The following is a 17,578-nucleotide window of genomic DNA, read 5'->3' as shown; positions in this document are numbered from 1 at the left end:
ATCTGGGGCTCAACCCTGCCCCCTCCCCCTAGATTCACTAGTGACAGCTATTCACTGCCTCTCTCCAACCACAACTGCAGTGAAAGTTCCCTTGCACATGTCAAGCCACCTCTCTGCATCTCAATCTGAATTTACAGTATTTCCCTCTTTCAAATGAATCCTTTTTGTGAACAGTGCAACATAAACTCAACAGGGCTCTTCAGTTATATCACAAAATCTAGTGTAGCAGATCATTTTGAGGTTACATCGAGAAACTCAGAAATAGTACCCTGCTGTTATGCACAATTTATTATCTATATAAAAATGTCTCTTATCATTTTAGCAAAGAAATGGTAGCTGGATTTGTGGTGAGATTTTGTACTTTGAAGATTTCATTATATTTACAAAATGCGCCACAGAACATTACAGTAAATGAAATATCATGAATAATTAAAACAGAGCTGTCAGTTGTCTAACAGAAATGCACTTTCTACTGTGTAATGTTTTTACTGCATTTTTCATATTTTCAGAAATTCATCGACAGTTGCTCCCATAATTATTCCTCATTAGAGAAGGTTTCTTGTGTGTTTTGCTAATGGAATCATATATATCTTGGGAATGTCTGTTTTGGGTATATATTTTCAGTCATGATCAAGCAAATTCTTTGGTTTCTGGGGGGAAAAAAATCTGAAATGGAAATTCCAAAGTAATCATTTACATGCACTAGAGCAGGTCTGCAAAAGTTGTGACTCATCCAGATAAAACCAGCCCACCAGTGTAAATGCCAGGTGCAGTCTCTGGAAGGAGCAAAAGAAGGAAGTTTATTGGGGGATTACTAGGCCACTTTACATGGCTAGTGAACAGCATTCAGCCTGAAGAACTACAAGCTGTGCCGGGCCTGAACTTTAGAAAATAATTTTCAAGCATTCACCACTTCCCTAAGTGGAAGAAGGCTTGACTAAAAGGATGTTGACCAGTTATACGTACTTCAGGAGGGATCTCACAGCCACTTCTTTCAAAATGGTGGAAGCTGTACTCTCTCAATGAGAGGCATTTACTACCTCCTGGACCTTTTCAGCCAACTCAGCCTAGCATGATACTATTAGTCTTGAGGGCCAAGGTTCAAAACTGGATGTGAGGTGTTGGACATTTCAAAGCACCTTGTCAACTTCATCAGGCCTCACCAGTTGAAAGTGATCTATACAGCTTGGGCCAGCCTGCACTCGAATAATATCCCAAGATTGAGCCAGTAAAACTGTGATGACTGTCGTGACAGAGGCAAGCAATTTTATCTGCAAAATACATTGCAAATGAATCACAGTGGGCCAGCATGTTCTTCAGGTCAACCTCCTCTGCGGCTCACGATAAAAGCCCCTTCATAACACAAAAAAACCTCAGCTGAATGGCATTGTGCAGATGCAGCAGTAGCAGAAGACCAAGCTCCTCTTGCCATTGCCACAGAGTAGGCAAACTGATATGCTTTCATCTGTGTTCAGTTGCATTTGGTTCGATTCCAAGGTTTCCAGTGCACGCAAGTTACACAGCATTTTAAATAGTATAATATAGGTTGTTTTTTCTACAGTAGAGCTAGAATGGCAGCAAGGAATTTGTGCCACGTTTCAAAAGAGGGGTAACATCACATGAGTTGAAAGATGCTCTAACTTAAAAACTCCTCAAATCCATAATGGCTGGACCAAAGCAATGTGAAGATATTGACCAGCTATCATGGTCTGGAAATAAGTAGCTGTAAAAGCTAATCTAGGCTTGAAAAATGTTATATTAAATCAATGGGCTCTATTGTAGTTCTTTCTATATACCTGGAACCACCAAGAAATTTAGAACTAAAACTTAAAGTTTTAAGCCACAGTTGATAAAAATGCCTTCAGTGGAATTTTAATATCATCACTGCATCTAATTTTCAACATGGCCAAACTTGTGGATACTTAATCCAGGGACCGGAGACACAGACAGACAAGACAGACCTTTCTATGAAACTGAAAAAAATCCTAGTCTGAAATCTACAAAACGATTAAACGCTGTGGGCTTCGAGCCCCTCAAAATAACAGACAGTACTTGTAGCTTTAAAAAACAAATGCCCTCAGTAGCCATTGCTAGGCAACCGAACAATATTGTCAACCTTCAAGCCTTGGTTTCTGACAGGAAAAGTCTGTGGGAAGGGGCAAGGCCCTTTCCAGTAATGTTTTGGCCTTTGAGAGATGGCGCATTAAGGCCTGACCACCAGGCAATTAGCTACCATGCAGCTGGCGTGACTCATCCAGGACCGGATGTTTGCTGATTTTCAATAACAGCCTCTCCTCAAAATCCAAGTTGGTGTAGTGATTAGTATTTCAGATTAAGATTTGGGAGGTCCAGGTTCACATATCCACTCTCCTGTGGAATTCTTGCAGATCCCCTGTTTGTAGCCCCTTTCATTCTAGAAATTGTACTCCGTGGTAACACTATAATTTAGAGCATTTGCTAGCTTCTTTTGCATGACTAGTATTTGCCATGGGGAACTTTCAGATCTTTTTTTTAAGTGGCAGAAATGACAGAACTTTATTTAATAGCCATATTTTCCCCCTTAAAACCTTGGAAATTTGACTGTTGAATTCTTTGTTACATATCCTTTGTTCAGAGAACTACAAGGATTTCAGGAATTCTTGGCTGGGATTTGTTCCAGCTGAACAGATTTATGACTGGCACACATAAGTTTCAGATTGAACAGTTAAGGTCTGTAATGTTGAAGAAGGAGCTTTATCAGAATTGTAAATATTATCACATGCACATGCACTTCTTTCCTTCTTCACTGAATCCAGGAACCAAATTAAAGGAAACATAATATGCAGCTTTCAAAATCTGGCCCGCACAGTAGATCTGATGCGTCTAGGTATTTACATCAGTTGTGTTCTCCTGAGCCCTGGCCCAATTAGGACTTAAGAAAAAAGAGGTAGGCTGAATAAAAGAATTGTTTATTGTGGCTGCAACACCAATTTTCATTGAGGCAAGAGAAAAGAATACAAAAGGTTTCCAGGTTTTATGCTGTTTACAGAGTCATAAAGTCAGCATCATCAGTGAGATCAAATAATATGCTAGCACATGTGAATCCCCCTTCTGAAAAGAACTGTCTGAGAAACTATCCCTAGCAGAACCTTTGGCCGTTTCTGCACGGCCAGGAGGCGCCCCCACGCCGGCAGGAGTTCTGCCGGTGTGGGGGAGCGAGGCTCTTCGCCTTGCCAGCGATCGCGAGCAGGCGAAGGCGAAACCCGGCAGGCGGCAGGCTGACTCCGCGCGGAGCCGCCTCTCGCCCTTCCCGCCCACTCACGGTGTCCTTCTGGAAATTAAGCCTGCGAGCGTCGCCAGCCCCGCCCGCAGCTGCCCTCCGACCCTGGAGGTCCAGAGGACGAGGTAATGTGGGCGAGGGGGGCGCAAACTCTGCCCATGCAGGCGGCGAGGACACCGTGAGTGGGGCGGGGAGGAAGGGAGACGAAGCGATCTTCCTGGCGGCGCTTGATTCGCTACCGCGCCACAGAGAAGCAGCTCACCTCTAACAACAACCCTTTAAAGGGTTGTTGTTTAGGGCGGCTTGACGCCGCCCTGGGGGGAGGGAAGAAGAGTCAGGTCACCGCTGCTGCGTTGCAGCAGCGGCGCCTGTGCGAACGGCGGCCTGGAGGCGCCTTTTTTGGCGCCCCCAGGCCGTCATAAATGGGCCGTGCGGAAGCGGCCTTTGAGACTAACAAGAGCTTTTGAGGGTCAACGCTCTGTTCTATTCAGGAGTCCAAATGACAAAGAGGTTGCCTTGAGGGGGGCAGAAACCTGGCAAAACAAAGGCAATTATAATTAACTCATACCCTCTATGTCCACCGTACATGAAAATATTTGATTACAAATTCTTATGCAACAACTTCCATGAACAGATTTTGGGTGCCTTCTGAAGAAGATGCTTGGATTGAATTCTAAATCATTTGGAGATTCTGACCATAGATGACAAAAGTGAATGGAGAATGACAGATGATTTCCTCACTGGCGATTAATCCTGAAATAGTCACCCGAAATATCCAGGTTCCTTCAAGATCACCTCACAGCCGAACTGCTGAACACTGATCAGTCCTGTTTCTGGTGCTCCTCCCCCCCTTATCACGGGACCTGCTTGTATATGCACCTTTTTGAAAAAAACACTCCAATGGGAGCTAATAGGAGATGGGGCTACACATTTGAGGGTCCATAACGTTGGCCCCCATGAACCACACTTCACCAACCCTGGATGGTATCATCAGGAGAGTCTCCTACTGATACCACCCAGGTTTTGTGAAGTTTGATCCAGGGGGTCCAAAGCTATTGACTTCCAAAGGGGGTGCCCCCATTGTTTCCAATGGGAGCTAATAGGAGATGGGGGCTACACATTTGAGGGTCCATAACTTTGGTCCCCATGAACCAAACTTCACCAAACCTGGGTGGTATCATCAGAAGGTTTTCCCAAATATACTCTGAAATTCTGGTGCTGCTAGCTTAACAATTGCACCCCGGACTGCAGGCACCCCCCCCCCCAAGGGACAGGCCTAGATGTCTTCACTAGAAACACGCTGCAGTGAGGATGTTGGAACCTGGATGAAAAGGTGCTGATTCTTTTGAAACTTGGTTGTATTTAAATTAAATTTTCAGTGGGAATTCAGCCACAGAGGTGAAGGATCAGAAGCGCATGTTTTGCATGGGCATGTCAATAAAACCTGTGTAGCGAAACAAAAAATATCTTGTCACTGCAGAGAATATAGGAGATGAGGATTATATATGCCATGAAAAATTATCTTCAATGAGAACATTAACTTCATTATAGTTCCCTGTTTAGCTCTGGAGGGTGAAATAGGAAGAGTAACACTTCAGTGATGATGAAATGATAAAAGCAAGATCAACCATGTGTTTTCAGAACAGACAATTTGGAATGCTTGTGTGCATAGCTAGAAGAGCAAAGAAGCAGTCCTGTCAAGAGTTTACTCACATATTACCGTTAAGGAGAAAGAAAAGACATTTTGCTGAAACCCTTCAATGCTTTAGGACATACAGTACACTATATATCAGTGGTGGCGAACCTATGGCACGGGTGCCAGAGGTGGCACTCAGAGCCCTCTCTGTGGGCACGCACAAACAGAGTCACCCCCATCCCCCCCCCACATCTAGGCTGACCTGGGCCACTGGGCTCGATTATTAGCATTAAACCTAAGACCAAATTTTGGGGAAGCAGCGTAGGTAACCCTGTTAAGCACTGTTAAACCCCACTGATTTTCATGTGAAGAACTAAAGTTTGATCCTTTTCCTGGAAGTAAGCTCAGTTGCTGGCAATGGGGTTTGCTTCTGAGTAAACCCTCCTAGGGTCGTGATTCACCGCCCGTTGGGAGAAGTTACCGCGGTTTCTTCAGAGCAAAGCCACCGACAAGCCACCAAACTTTGCTCCCGAATAGCACTGAGCCTCTGATCCAACCGTTTTTTAAAACTAAAACCTCAAGTATTCAGGTTAAATAGCCGTGTTGGCACTTTGCAATAAATACGTGGGTTTTGGGTGGCAGTTTGGGCACTCGGTCTCGAAAAGGTTCGCCACCACTGCTATATATCAAGCCCACAATCTATCAATAAGGACTCAAGCCTTGTTATCTTAAGGATATATTGCTTGAAGCAGAGAAAATAACATGCCTTCCCCATTTTCACAGTACTGTCGAACATGTTAGCACAAGATAAACTTGTACAAGAAGAGGCACCCCCCAAAATACAGCATATCTGAAAAGAAGTTTTAATTGTCTTGGGTTTATCTCTTCTTTTATTAGAGTTAAAAACATGATAGAAAACTGCAGTAAAAGAAAAATAGAAAATCTGGACATTTTCTTTCTTCGTTATTTGAATGCTGTACTAAATGCCAGTTTGATGGCTTTAATCCCTTTAAAGGGGCATGGAGAAGTCATGCCAACGTTGTGCCATAGTCCTTTTGTTGAAATTGTTTTCTGAACTGGGACAATAGACAGTGAAAACACAAACAACCTGCAAAATGCAGGCTGGAATACTTGTTTGAAGTATAAGTTTTGAACCAGTTGATGGAAGTTATTCTATCTGCTACTTTGATGCACTCAGAACCTATTCCCTGGGGTACTTTGAGTGCTAAATGCTTCAAAGATGTGAATTACTCCTGTTATCAAAAATCTTTCCAAGTGTTTTTGTTTGTGGTGTTCATTTTGTGTAGTTCAGATCATTCAACATTTTTGTTGACTTTAGAGGATGGATTATAAATTTTGAAAGAGAAATATGGCATACAGATGGAAAAACACTGGCAGTACAGCAGGACTGCAAAGTATGCAAACATTTATAGCAAGAAACTCATCAGTGCCAGAGAAGATGATGAGAATTAACTCTCCAACTTTGGGAGCAGTTTAAGGTATCATTCACATATTTTGTAGCAAAATGCAGCTTTGTTGACTGACAATACAATCCTATGCAGAATTATTCCAGTCTAAGATTGTTGATTTCTATGTATTTAGACTGGAGTAACTCTACATGGGACTCTTCTGAGAGAGTTAATTGCACAGCTCTCCTTGGGTGGAAAACCATATATCTTGTGATCATTCAAGCTTTAAATAAATTCTCTCTGCCCCACATCCAAAAGTGAGTACTCCCACTGATTTCAAACAGCTGTTAGACAGAATACTATGCAAAGAATGCATTTCTGAATCTTGTACCAAATGCTTTTCAGTTTCTCTCCCAATAGTCTGCAGAATGTAAGGACCACTAATTCTAGAGCTTCACCCATACTGATTTTAAAACTAAAAGTTTGTCAGAGGATTTTGTCAAGGCACATATGTCATGCCATGTGACAATGACAGCTCTAAGGGGTACACATTCTATGAATCAGAGATTGGCTAAAAAAATTCAAGCTGACTTAAGGGTGACCCATAACCATATGAGAGGGGGAAAGTGTAACAGCAATTAAATGTTGTTAAAAAAACACTGATATCTTTAATAGTCATTATTTTAAGTTTTGTTAACCTGTTTCAAAACCTAATTTTACTGCTTGGCTCAAAAAGCCTTTCCTTCCTTCTCTGCCTGAAACCTGTTCACAACTATATGAATGTTCGGTATCCTATGTCTATCTACCACTCTCCATGGTAACTTGGAATTCCTTCCATTTTTCTAGTTAATGGATCATTGTATGTTTCATTAGAAAAGACTGCACTTTCTCATCTAGGTGAGGTTTTTCTTGTTCACAAATGATATTCCTTGTGACTGTGTGTTTCCACACGGCCAAATAACAGCGCTTTAGGGATGGAAAAAAAACCATCCCTGGGGCGCCGTGATGGAGCAAGTGGCGCAAAGATGCCACTTCCAAACCACGCTCAAGTGAGGTTTTCCAAAAGTGGCGTCTTCGCGCCGGCACGGTGCGAACTGCACCAGCGTGAGGGCACCACTTTTGGTCCCTCCGGTGTGTGCGAGGGACTTACCTTGCCTTCCTGTGCAGCTCCAGGTGGCTGGAAAGACATGCCCATGCTGCCCTCTGACCCCCAGAGGATCGTGCGAACAGTCCCAATGCTCCACCAGCTTAATGCTGCTGCCTCTGGCCATGCAGAAACGGCCTCTGTCACTGGATACCTTATCTCAATTTCACATTGATTAAAAAAGACATGCTTACTACCTTTTCAAAATATAGATTCTTTATCCTCCTGAAACACCAAAACTTGGCTGTCAGCTAAAAATAAAGATAGACATTAAATAGAATTAGGAGCCAGCTATTAGGAATTATGTTCAAGGAACAAATTGTCAGCAAGCTTTCAGGTATCTCATACAGTGTAGAAATATATTTGCTAGTTTTATCTTTTTCTGTCATTCTTATGCTTTTTATTTTATTATTTAATTTCCATAATGAACCCCTGATAGATAGATATAGATATAGACAGACAGACAGATAGATAGACAGATATAGATCTGTGCCTTTATCCTCTGCCTTCTGCAACAGATTTACCAGGTTGTTTTAATACTGGGATTGGGGGATGGGGGTAAATTGTTGACCAAAGGTCTTTGGCTGCTTTCAGTAACCAAAGAGGTTATATTTTTAGCTGTCCTAAGACTCCTGTTTAATTTACTGAGATGGTGTCTGAAAATGTTTTTTTTTTAAAGCTGGCTGTATACATAGAAAGCCCACCTGGGAACACAGGAATTTGGTGCTATGAACTGACACATTCTGCAAGGTCACATGGTCTCCATCACAAGTATGTTTGCAGTGGACTTAAGCTACAATAACTCAGGATAGGAATAAGAGTTGATGCTTTTGCATCGCACTGACATTCAATTTTTTAAATCTAAGGTGACACTGATTTCAACTAAGTATTGACAACTGCAATTGTACCAGTTAAAATGGAAATTTGCAATAGATTAAACCTGACGGCAACCGAGTAGTATAACTAAAAGCTACCTTTCAATTGTTTAATTTTTAGCTCAGTTTTTTAAGAAAGCAAGCTTTAATTTGTAGTTAACATTTCCTAGTTAATTGATTTAATCCAAGTAAAAAACCTTCAGATGGCTTTAAAATGTTATATGAAAACATTTGAAAGTTTTCCAAGCAGGTTAGTCAATGACCCAGAACACTCTCTCAGCAGAGTCTGGCAACCTAGCAAAGTGGGCAACCAATTACTATGGAGGGCCAATACTAGAGCCTAAAGGCCTAGTTCTTCCCCCAATGGTGTGTTTTACCACAGATATTCAAATATTTTCTGCTCCTGAATGTAGAGGGTCCCTTCTAGGCAGTGGTGGGATCCACAAATTTTAGTAACAGGTTCCCTTGCCAGCCACCCAACAGCAAAGGGGGCAGAGAGAGGCACCTAGGGCAAAACCTGGGCCTCAGGCAGAACACAGTTTGAATGCCCCCTTTGGGGCATGCCCCGCCATAACCCCCCCAAGTGCACCAGGTGATTTCTGATCGTATCATCATGTTATAGAAAAGGCCTTTAACTCACCGTCTGGGCAATGGGGAAACATTGCAGTTTCTTTGGTGGAGACTGCTGAGATGCAGGTGTGAAGGCTAGAGAGTCGTGGTGCATTACCTTACAGGGATTCAGCAGTTCAGGGAATTTACAGTGTGGTCGCAATAGCTATGTGAGACCCTGTGTTCAAAGACAGTACCCTCTGGGAAAGGCGAGGGCATGGAGGTGGAATGCGGACCCAATTAGTAACCCCCTCTCGGCACACACAAATAATTAGTAACCCACTCTCGGGAACTTGTGAGAACCTGCTGGATCCCACCTCTGCTTCTAGGCATCATGGCTAATAGTCACTGATTGACCTATCTTCCACAAATTGGTTCAATCCCTTTTAAAGCCATCTGTGACAGACTGCTGATTAAGGGTTAATTTTAAAGTGCACTTCCATCAGAGCAAAAGGAATTCAAGGAGTTAACTCGGAGCTGAAGCTAATTAAAAGGCCAGAGTGTGGGTGTTCGTGAGGAAGAGGGGAAAAAGGAGAGAGCTTTGGTTCTCAAGAGGTTCAATAGCGGCTTTTGGTGAAGGACTAAAAAGGCTGGGTTAAATGTGAAACCTGAGCCAAGGTCCTAGAGAAACATAACCACTAGGGCAATATTTAAATCACACAGAGGGCTTGTTTGTAGGTTTCTGTGGAGAAAGCACCTGGATATGGGACAGTGAAGTCTCTGAGGATGCGTGTTATTTAATTAATAGAGTCAGGAGTGGGTTTCCAGATGGAATACCCCAAAGCCTGCTCTGGGAAGCCCAGTGTGCCTCTCTTTTAATGAAAGGAGTTGAATATTTAAGTATCTGTCAAGTTCTGTGAAGGAAAGATTTTCCCTGTGAAGGAAGTTTAGTAAGATTATTAAAACTGAGCCTGATGACTGTTTGGAAACTATAAGAGAATATCTGAAACAACTAAAGTGTTTACTAAAATATTCCTGCCAGAGAAAAAGAAAAGTTTGATTATTTCTGTAATTTATTTTCTTGTAATTCTATAAATAAAGGTTTCATCTTTGTTAGCCTGTTAATAAGCCTCAAGAGTCATTTAAGGGTGCCCCAATCCAGCCTGGTAAGAGAAGTCAGTTTTGGAGGGAAAAGTACAAATCCCCTCACAGAGCTATCAGTATACCCAAGTGGTGGCAGTAAGGCTTACCGGAACTCCTGAGGAGCCTTAGGTGTGTGAACGCTCAGCCTGCGCTAGCCGACCATTGCACCATCCATGCAGCGCTCATCAATACTTTATCCATCCATGCAGCGCTCATCAATACTTTATCCAACAATGATTTTCACTCTTTGGCCGTTTCCGCATGGGCCAAAAACTTGGCTGACCTGGGAAGTGGTAAAAGCGCCGCCCCCAGGCCGCCGTTCCCACAAGCTTGGCGCTGCTGAAACGCAGCAGCAATGGAGCCTGGCTGCCCTTCCCCTCCCTCAGGGCGGCGTGATGGGCAGGTCTAAAAAACAACCCTTTAAGGGGTTGTTTGAGAGAGAACAAGCGTCTTCCCAATGGCGCGTGGGCGTGACTGGAGGTGGGAGGGCAAGCGTGGAAGTAGGAACAGAGGAGGCCAACAGGGACGATGACAGCGAGAGGGGAGTGGGAGAGGGAAGGGGGGAAGAGGCGGCTCCATGCGGAGCCGCCTCTCCTGCGGCGGCCTCTGCTGGGGCCTTTCCTTGCACGCTTTCGTGCTTGAGCGAGCCTCACTACCTTGCCGCCAGAATTCTTGCCGGCATGTAAGAGTGCTTTAGAAAACATCATGCGGAAGCTTGACCTTTGGCAGTCAATTTCACAGTTCAATCACACCTAAAGAAGTACTTCTTTTGACTGTCTTAAATCTATTTCCAACAGCCCATGTGTGCTCCTGAGTTTTGAGAGAGGGAGGGAAAAAGTTATCTCCATGCACCCCGCATGCCCCATGCTCAATTTTATAAATCTCTGTCATGTCCTTCTAGTCATCTTTTTTACTAAATTGTGAAGTCCCAATCTCTTTAGCCTTTCCTCATAGGAAATCTGCTCTAGCCTGTTAATCATCTTGGTTGCCCTCTTCTGTACTTTTCCTTCCTCTGCAGTGTCCTTTTGGAGATTCTTTTGGGGAATCAACAAAGACAACTGTCATGGGTGTTTGTGAACTTAATATTTATTTTGATTATAGTATAGGCACCGCCCACTGTGATTATTTTTCTTAGCAGTCATTAATATAAATGCTCATCTCAGTTAATTCTGCTGAAGAGTATGTGAGCTGAGCAGGACTCAACTATCTCACAGTAGGACACAAAACAGTGGCAACAGTTGCTTAATTAGGGACTGAATTAAGCTAAATGACCAAGAAATTTGTCCGGTTGACACAGTGATTCAGTAGTAATGAGACTTAGAGAACCACTGATTGCCAAGTGCTCCCAATCAAATCAGATGGATAATTTTATTCACAATCTGTTTTAATGAACTTAACATGTTTTTATTGTGCAGAACACAAACTCAGCCTTATAATAATGGTTGTGCGCTTTTTTTGCAAAAAAAAATTAACTGCATTTTGCAGTTAAACAAACTCGCTTTAATTTTTCTGAATTTCTATATGCAGTCCTCTTGGCTTGGTGATGCCTGGATCTTTGAACAGCCATTATCTCCTGTATGTTTTTCATGTTAGCGTCAGAAATTTAAGGAATTCAGTGGCAACTGAATCTGAAGTGGCAGAAGGTTTTATTAATCTTCTATTTATGAGGTGTGTAAAATCTTTTAAAAAGCAAAGACTCTCAATTATTTTGATTTTATTGCCTCTTGTCCATAGTCTCTGCCAACTTTTGATCACTATACAGAGGGTCCCTTGTAGCCTAATTCTGTTGAAATGTAAACTAGCATACAACTAAGTCTATTCATACTGACCTAATTTATATGATCATTCTGTGGTGTACAGAATGCTTAAAATGAAGGTGTTCTTCTCAGTTGAGATTTAATATTGAAATCTCTAATACTTTGACTCATTAACTGCAGATTCTTTTACAGTTTTCTCCAGAGGGTATATGTTAGTTAGATGAACTGGCCATTTGGATAAGACACTCTGCAGCAACACACCTGTGAACAATAATTTTGTATGCCCAATGGACTGCAGCTTGGTATTGTTGCAAAATTTGGGACAAAGAGTACCTCAGCTTTTCACTTTCATTTCACTTTCACAATTGTTTCCAAGTGGATTTTGCTATTCTGCACAGTAAAATCCAGCTGCAAAGTGCGTTGAAAGTGGATTGAAAGTGCATTATTCTGCATATGCGGAAGGGGCCTAAGTGAGAAAAAAGTGTTATTTACATTTCTGAGTGGGCAGATGCAAACAAAGATGCTGAAAAAGGGAAACTGAAGTCACTGAACTGGCAATGTTTCCTCACAACAGCCAATTTCCTGACTGACTTTTCTGAAATTTAAAGAACAGTCTGGTGATAAGACAAATTAAAGTCTAAATTTACAATCACTTCAAGATCTGAGGTTAGTTCCAGCTTTAATGGAAAAAACCCTCTAGCTGAAAAACAAATGGATGACTGGAAGCAGCATTTGTAGACAGTATAGAATTATTTTTTGAGCACCAATTTTTATACATTTTCTTGTCCCAAAACAGAAGCTATTCCTGAATATGGAAATGAAGAATCAGAGATCTTAATCCCACACTCTCAGAAGCACTCTGCAGAAGACCTACCAATATCTGAACTTTTAACAAAAATGAAAAGGCCAAGTGGTGTGAATATAAAGATTTAAGCCAGGGCAACCATTGCTTGAGAAGATTCTAGCAAAGAATTTCTTTTTCTAGGTAATCTAGGACTTTCCAGTTCTACCCATAATTGTTAATCATGGAGTGCCTTCTGTACAGTCCCCCATATTATGATAGGGCTCCTCAGTGGTGGGATCCAAAAATTTTAGTAACAGGTTCCCATGGTGGTGGGATTCAAACTGTGGCGTAGCACCAATGGGGCTGGGCAGGGCACAACGAGGGCATGGCTGGGCACTCCGGGGACGGGGCATTCTTGGGCGGGGCTGTGGCAAGGACGCAGCCACTGCGCCGGTCCTTGGGCGGGAAACGAATGCACGCAGGCGCAGGCTGCCACGCACGCCGGTGCACCTCCTGGTAGACTGCTTCCAGTTCTGCACGCTACTGCTGAGAGGAGGGGTGTAACTAAGGCAAAATCACCAATTAGTAACCCCCTCTCGGCACACACAAATAATTAGTAACCTACTCTCGGGAACCTGTGAGAACCTGCTGGATCCCACCTCTGGGGCTCCTTCATCATGATGTTCCTCTTCTATGCACGGCTAATGTTAGTTGTAGCTCAGAGTCTACATAAAGTTGCAAAGTTTCAATAGCATCATGCAAACCTTTCCTATGCAAGTTTCATACTTGTCCAATGGACATGGTCCAACTGTTTACGTCCTGATATTTGCTCATTATATGATATTTTTCATTATTTGTTATGGTTAAAAGAGAATGGCCTCACCTCTAGTCCTGTTGAAGTACATCTGGCAGCCATCTCTGCAATTTTCACACTGTGTTTTTAGCCTCTCATTCCAAAAGGTTTTTGAAAGCTTTGACTAACCTCTTCTTGTTTGGAGCCTGTCTTTGGTTATATCTTAAATTATGTATAAACTCTTCAAGTCCACCGGCAACGTCTCATTTGTCTTTTTTATCTCATAAGGTTGCTTTTCTGGTCACTATCACCTCAGCCAGGAGAGTAGGTGAGTTATTGGCTTTGTGTTGACTCATCTTTAAGGTTACACCATGATATAGTAGTGCCTGAACTGGGAGTTCTAACTTCTGTTCCGCATGTTTAACCACTAAAACAAATTAATGTTCCATTATCATGCATGTAAGGGCGGAGGAGAGGGAAGCATCCTTTTATTACCTTGTTAGATCATGGGGAAATATTACTTCCCCTCTCGTTTCTGTTCATTATATTAACAAAAGTTTGCTACTATACTGCTATCAAATACACTCTGTTGCCAAGCAGGATAGAAATGAGAAGGAGTTGAAACCAAGACTTGGAAAAAAGTGAGCAAGAGAGATACAGAAAAGAATTAGATGGAGGGAGGGGAAGGAATGAGAAAAGAATAGAAAAGAGGGGGATAAAGCAAAGAGAGGGAAAAGTTGTTTTATCTTGCTGAACTACTGCTTTATTTCAGTCTTGCAGAAAGGCAGTCTAGCCAACTGTCGGAGTGCCTTTTGCTGTACTTCCCTGCACACCTAGTGGCTGCATTCAGAAATACAGCAGAAGGAAAATCATTAGAATTCAGCTGGATGCAGTATGATACTGGTTTCAAGGTCCTTCCAGCTGATTTTCAGGGTCCTTCCAAATTTTGTCCCTCCTCCCCTTGGAAGCCCTGTATGGTAATCATTAATGTTGATTCTTTACACCACTTCTGTGAAGGTCAAAGATGAAGAGTTGGGCAGGCCTTATTTGTTTGCACATGAACTTTAGGCAACATGAACCAATAAGGTGTGTCTCCTCAGTTTTGTGGAACCCTGGGGCAGTTTGTCTCCTTGCCTCCTTTTCTGAATCTCTGATTTATTGTATCAAGCAGAAGGCCACTTCCAAATCTATGATTGAATGATCCTAAGTAGCCACATAAATGATCAAATGGATTTCTCACTTCTTTGTGACGTTTCCCTATAACATGATTATGAAAACATAACAGGAACTTCAATTGTTGCAGAGTACACAAAAACACAGAAGAGATTGGGCTGCCAGCACAAGACAGTATGGCTAGTTACTATATGACTATCATGCCAGTAGTGGTTTGGGACATAGATAATAAAACTTGGAAGAGCCAGCCAGGAAAGAGAATCAAGTTGTTCATGTATAGAAATGGAAAATGGTATATGAAATATATTTATGATATTGCAGCTTAATGTTATGGATGTAGTCAGGTTATATTAAAGACTGAACTGCGGAGGATATCCAAATAGAAAAATACCACAAAGTCGAAGGAGGAGGTAATGAGCAGTTTCAGTTACCTGAGGAACCTAATATCATAATAGAAAGAGGAAACAAAGTTGCTGATGTTTTTATCTAGGCAGTATGATTGCTTTTTGATTTGATAAATGAACCACCGACTACAATAAAAGGCATCATAGACTTTATAATAGATATTGAGAAGAGAATGCAATCAGACAAAGTGTATATAGAAACAATATAAAAATCAGATTAAAGGAAATGATAGTATCAAAGAATTAGAAGACAACAGTATAATTTGGGGCTTTTTAAAAAGAATATTTACACATTTATAAAGAAAAATGAGAATACACACAAGCTTCTGGAGAAACAGGAAATTAGTACTGTCATTCTAAGGTAAAACATGGCATTTCCACTCAGTTTTCTTCTGCTAAGACTTCGGCTAGTGTTTGGATTGATTTATAGCACATATTCATTTATTTGCATTGTCTTTTAGAGCTATTCTATATATTTCCATCACTACATCATAATAACATCCACTTGGTGACTATACTATGTGATACACCTAACAGACAGTGTGGCTCATGTAGGAAGTTTTCATGTCATTGCTAGCAGCTGCCAGGGACATCTAGTGCTGACAGCTAAACTGCTGACAGGAGCTAGGTTCAGTGACCATGTGTCCCCTTTGCTGCAACAACTATCCCTTCATGGGATTGGGGCAGGTTACTTGAAGGACAACATAAAATCTGCCCATTTACTAAGATCATCCGGGGAGGGCTGTCTCTTGATCCCATAAGCATATTTGGTAAGGACCTGAGACAGTGTCTTCTCATTGGCGGCGTCTAGATTCTGGAACATTCTTCCAATGATGCCCTGTTTGCTCCTTCCTTGCTCTCTGTCTATTGTCATGTGAATATGTTTTTATTTCAGACAGCATTTAACATCCACTTCTAACAACTGAGATCTTAGCAAGCAAAGATTTAGGTCTGTGAGGTGTATTTTTAATTTTTTTATGATAGTGAAGGGAAAATAGTGCGGAAATATATGAATGAATAGCCCTCAGAGTCAACTGAGGACTTGACCTCCAGCATTGCTGAGGAAAACTCTATGCAGTTTTGGAAGTGGAGTGCAAAACTGCTGGGTAGCATTAAGTCTGTTTATGGTGCTCAACCCCCTCCTCGGGATTACCAGTTCATCAAAAACTTCATTAAAGAATGATTCAAGGTCAATACACTGTACATGAAGAATAAGAAGGCCAGCAGTTTTAATGAGTTTGCCCGTGACACCAGTGATGCCTGGGACATTGGGGATGATGAAGACTTCTCATCTTTCCAGACCTTGAACTCTAAAGTGGCCAAGGCCATAGCAGCACCTCAGCAGGATGTGTGTGAAATCTGAGTAACCCCAGGCAGCTGTGAATGAAGTACCAAACAATTGCAAAGTTATCAAATCTAATACTGAGGCCCAGCTGTCCAGACCAGAAGATGGCTGTATGTATAACACAATCTACAAATAGCAATCCCTCCCACTCCAACCCATCATTCCATGTTGCTTGCATCTCTGATCAAAATGCTTCAGAAGCTCCTCCCATGACAGTGTATGAGAAACTCTGCTTGGAGAAATTCTGGCACCTTCTATCCAGCCAAAACACTGACCTAGACGAACGACTGAAATGCAACTGGCCCAGCGTCCCCAGAGAGGTTTGGCCTGTGACATGGTGACTTTTATCAGGTTATCTCCCTGTCAACATGGAACGGAGAAAACTGACCTTGCAGTGCAAACAAGAGGAGTATTTTGGCTTCAGTACTATGATTCTAGCAGATTCTAGAAATAAGGAACACCATCAAGATACATATCAGCAGATCTATATAGACATTCCATGGACTAATCCCCTCATCTCTCTATTTCAGCAGCTGCTAGTTGGAAAGGAGGCTAGAAAGTTTCTTTTCCTAATTTTCCCTCACTGTACTCACTAGCTTCGGCTGGTGGTGAAAGATCTCTTCCTGAAGGTGCCATCATGGTCAATGGAAAGGTCTTCTTTCTAAGGGTTACTGCTCTCATTTTGCTCTGCAAGCAAACCTGTGCTGAGATCTTATATAGCTCCTTCTGTTTCTAAGGATGTAAAAACATGAATGTATAGCAAAACTAGAGACAGCCAGCATGCTGTAGTGGTTAGGGTGTCAGACTGGGATCTGGGAAACCCAGATTTGAATCCCCACCCTGCCATGGCAACTTGCTGGGTAGCCTTGGGCCAGTTACACACTCTCAGTTTCAACCCTGTCAAGTATGTGGATGAAGACCTCCAATGAATACTAGGAAGATGACGTTGAGGCAGGCAATGGCAAACCACCCCTGAACACCTTCTACCTTGAAAACCTCATGGGGTCACCACAATTCTGCTGTGACTTGAAGGCAAAAGGAAGGAAGGAAGGAAGGAAGGAAGGAAGGAAGGAAGGAAGGAAGGAAGGAAGGAAGGAAGGAAGGAAGGAAGGAAGGAAGGAAGGAAGGAAGGAAGGAAGGAAGGAAGGAAGGAAGGAAGGAAAAAACAGAGCCTTATTAATTTAACCTAAAGAGAATCACTAGTACATTGGGTCACACGTAACATTTAGTTGAATGCTCAAGATAACAAAATTAAAATTGGAGGTAGCTGATTTCAATTCTGAAATAAAGTAATGGTTAAGAGAATG

At 42.2% G+C, this 17,578-nt stretch overlaps 1 pseudogene; it reads left to right on the top strand.

The window, feature by feature from the left end:
• The window catches only part of LOC125439428, a 33,356-nt pseudogene extending 16,489 nt beyond the window's left edge, over positions 1–16,867 (top strand).
• Positions 16,868–17,578: the final 711 nt, after the last annotated feature.

Source organism: Sphaerodactylus townsendi, linkage group LG09, assembly GCF_021028975.2.
Source record: "Sphaerodactylus townsendi isolate TG3544 linkage group LG09, MPM_Stown_v2.3, whole genome shotgun sequence".
Lineage (NCBI taxonomy): Eukaryota > Metazoa > Chordata > Lepidosauria > Squamata > Sphaerodactylidae > Sphaerodactylus > Sphaerodactylus townsendi.
Note: the sequence above shows the minus strand (reverse complement) of the source record. Positions and strands in the feature narration are given on the sequence as shown.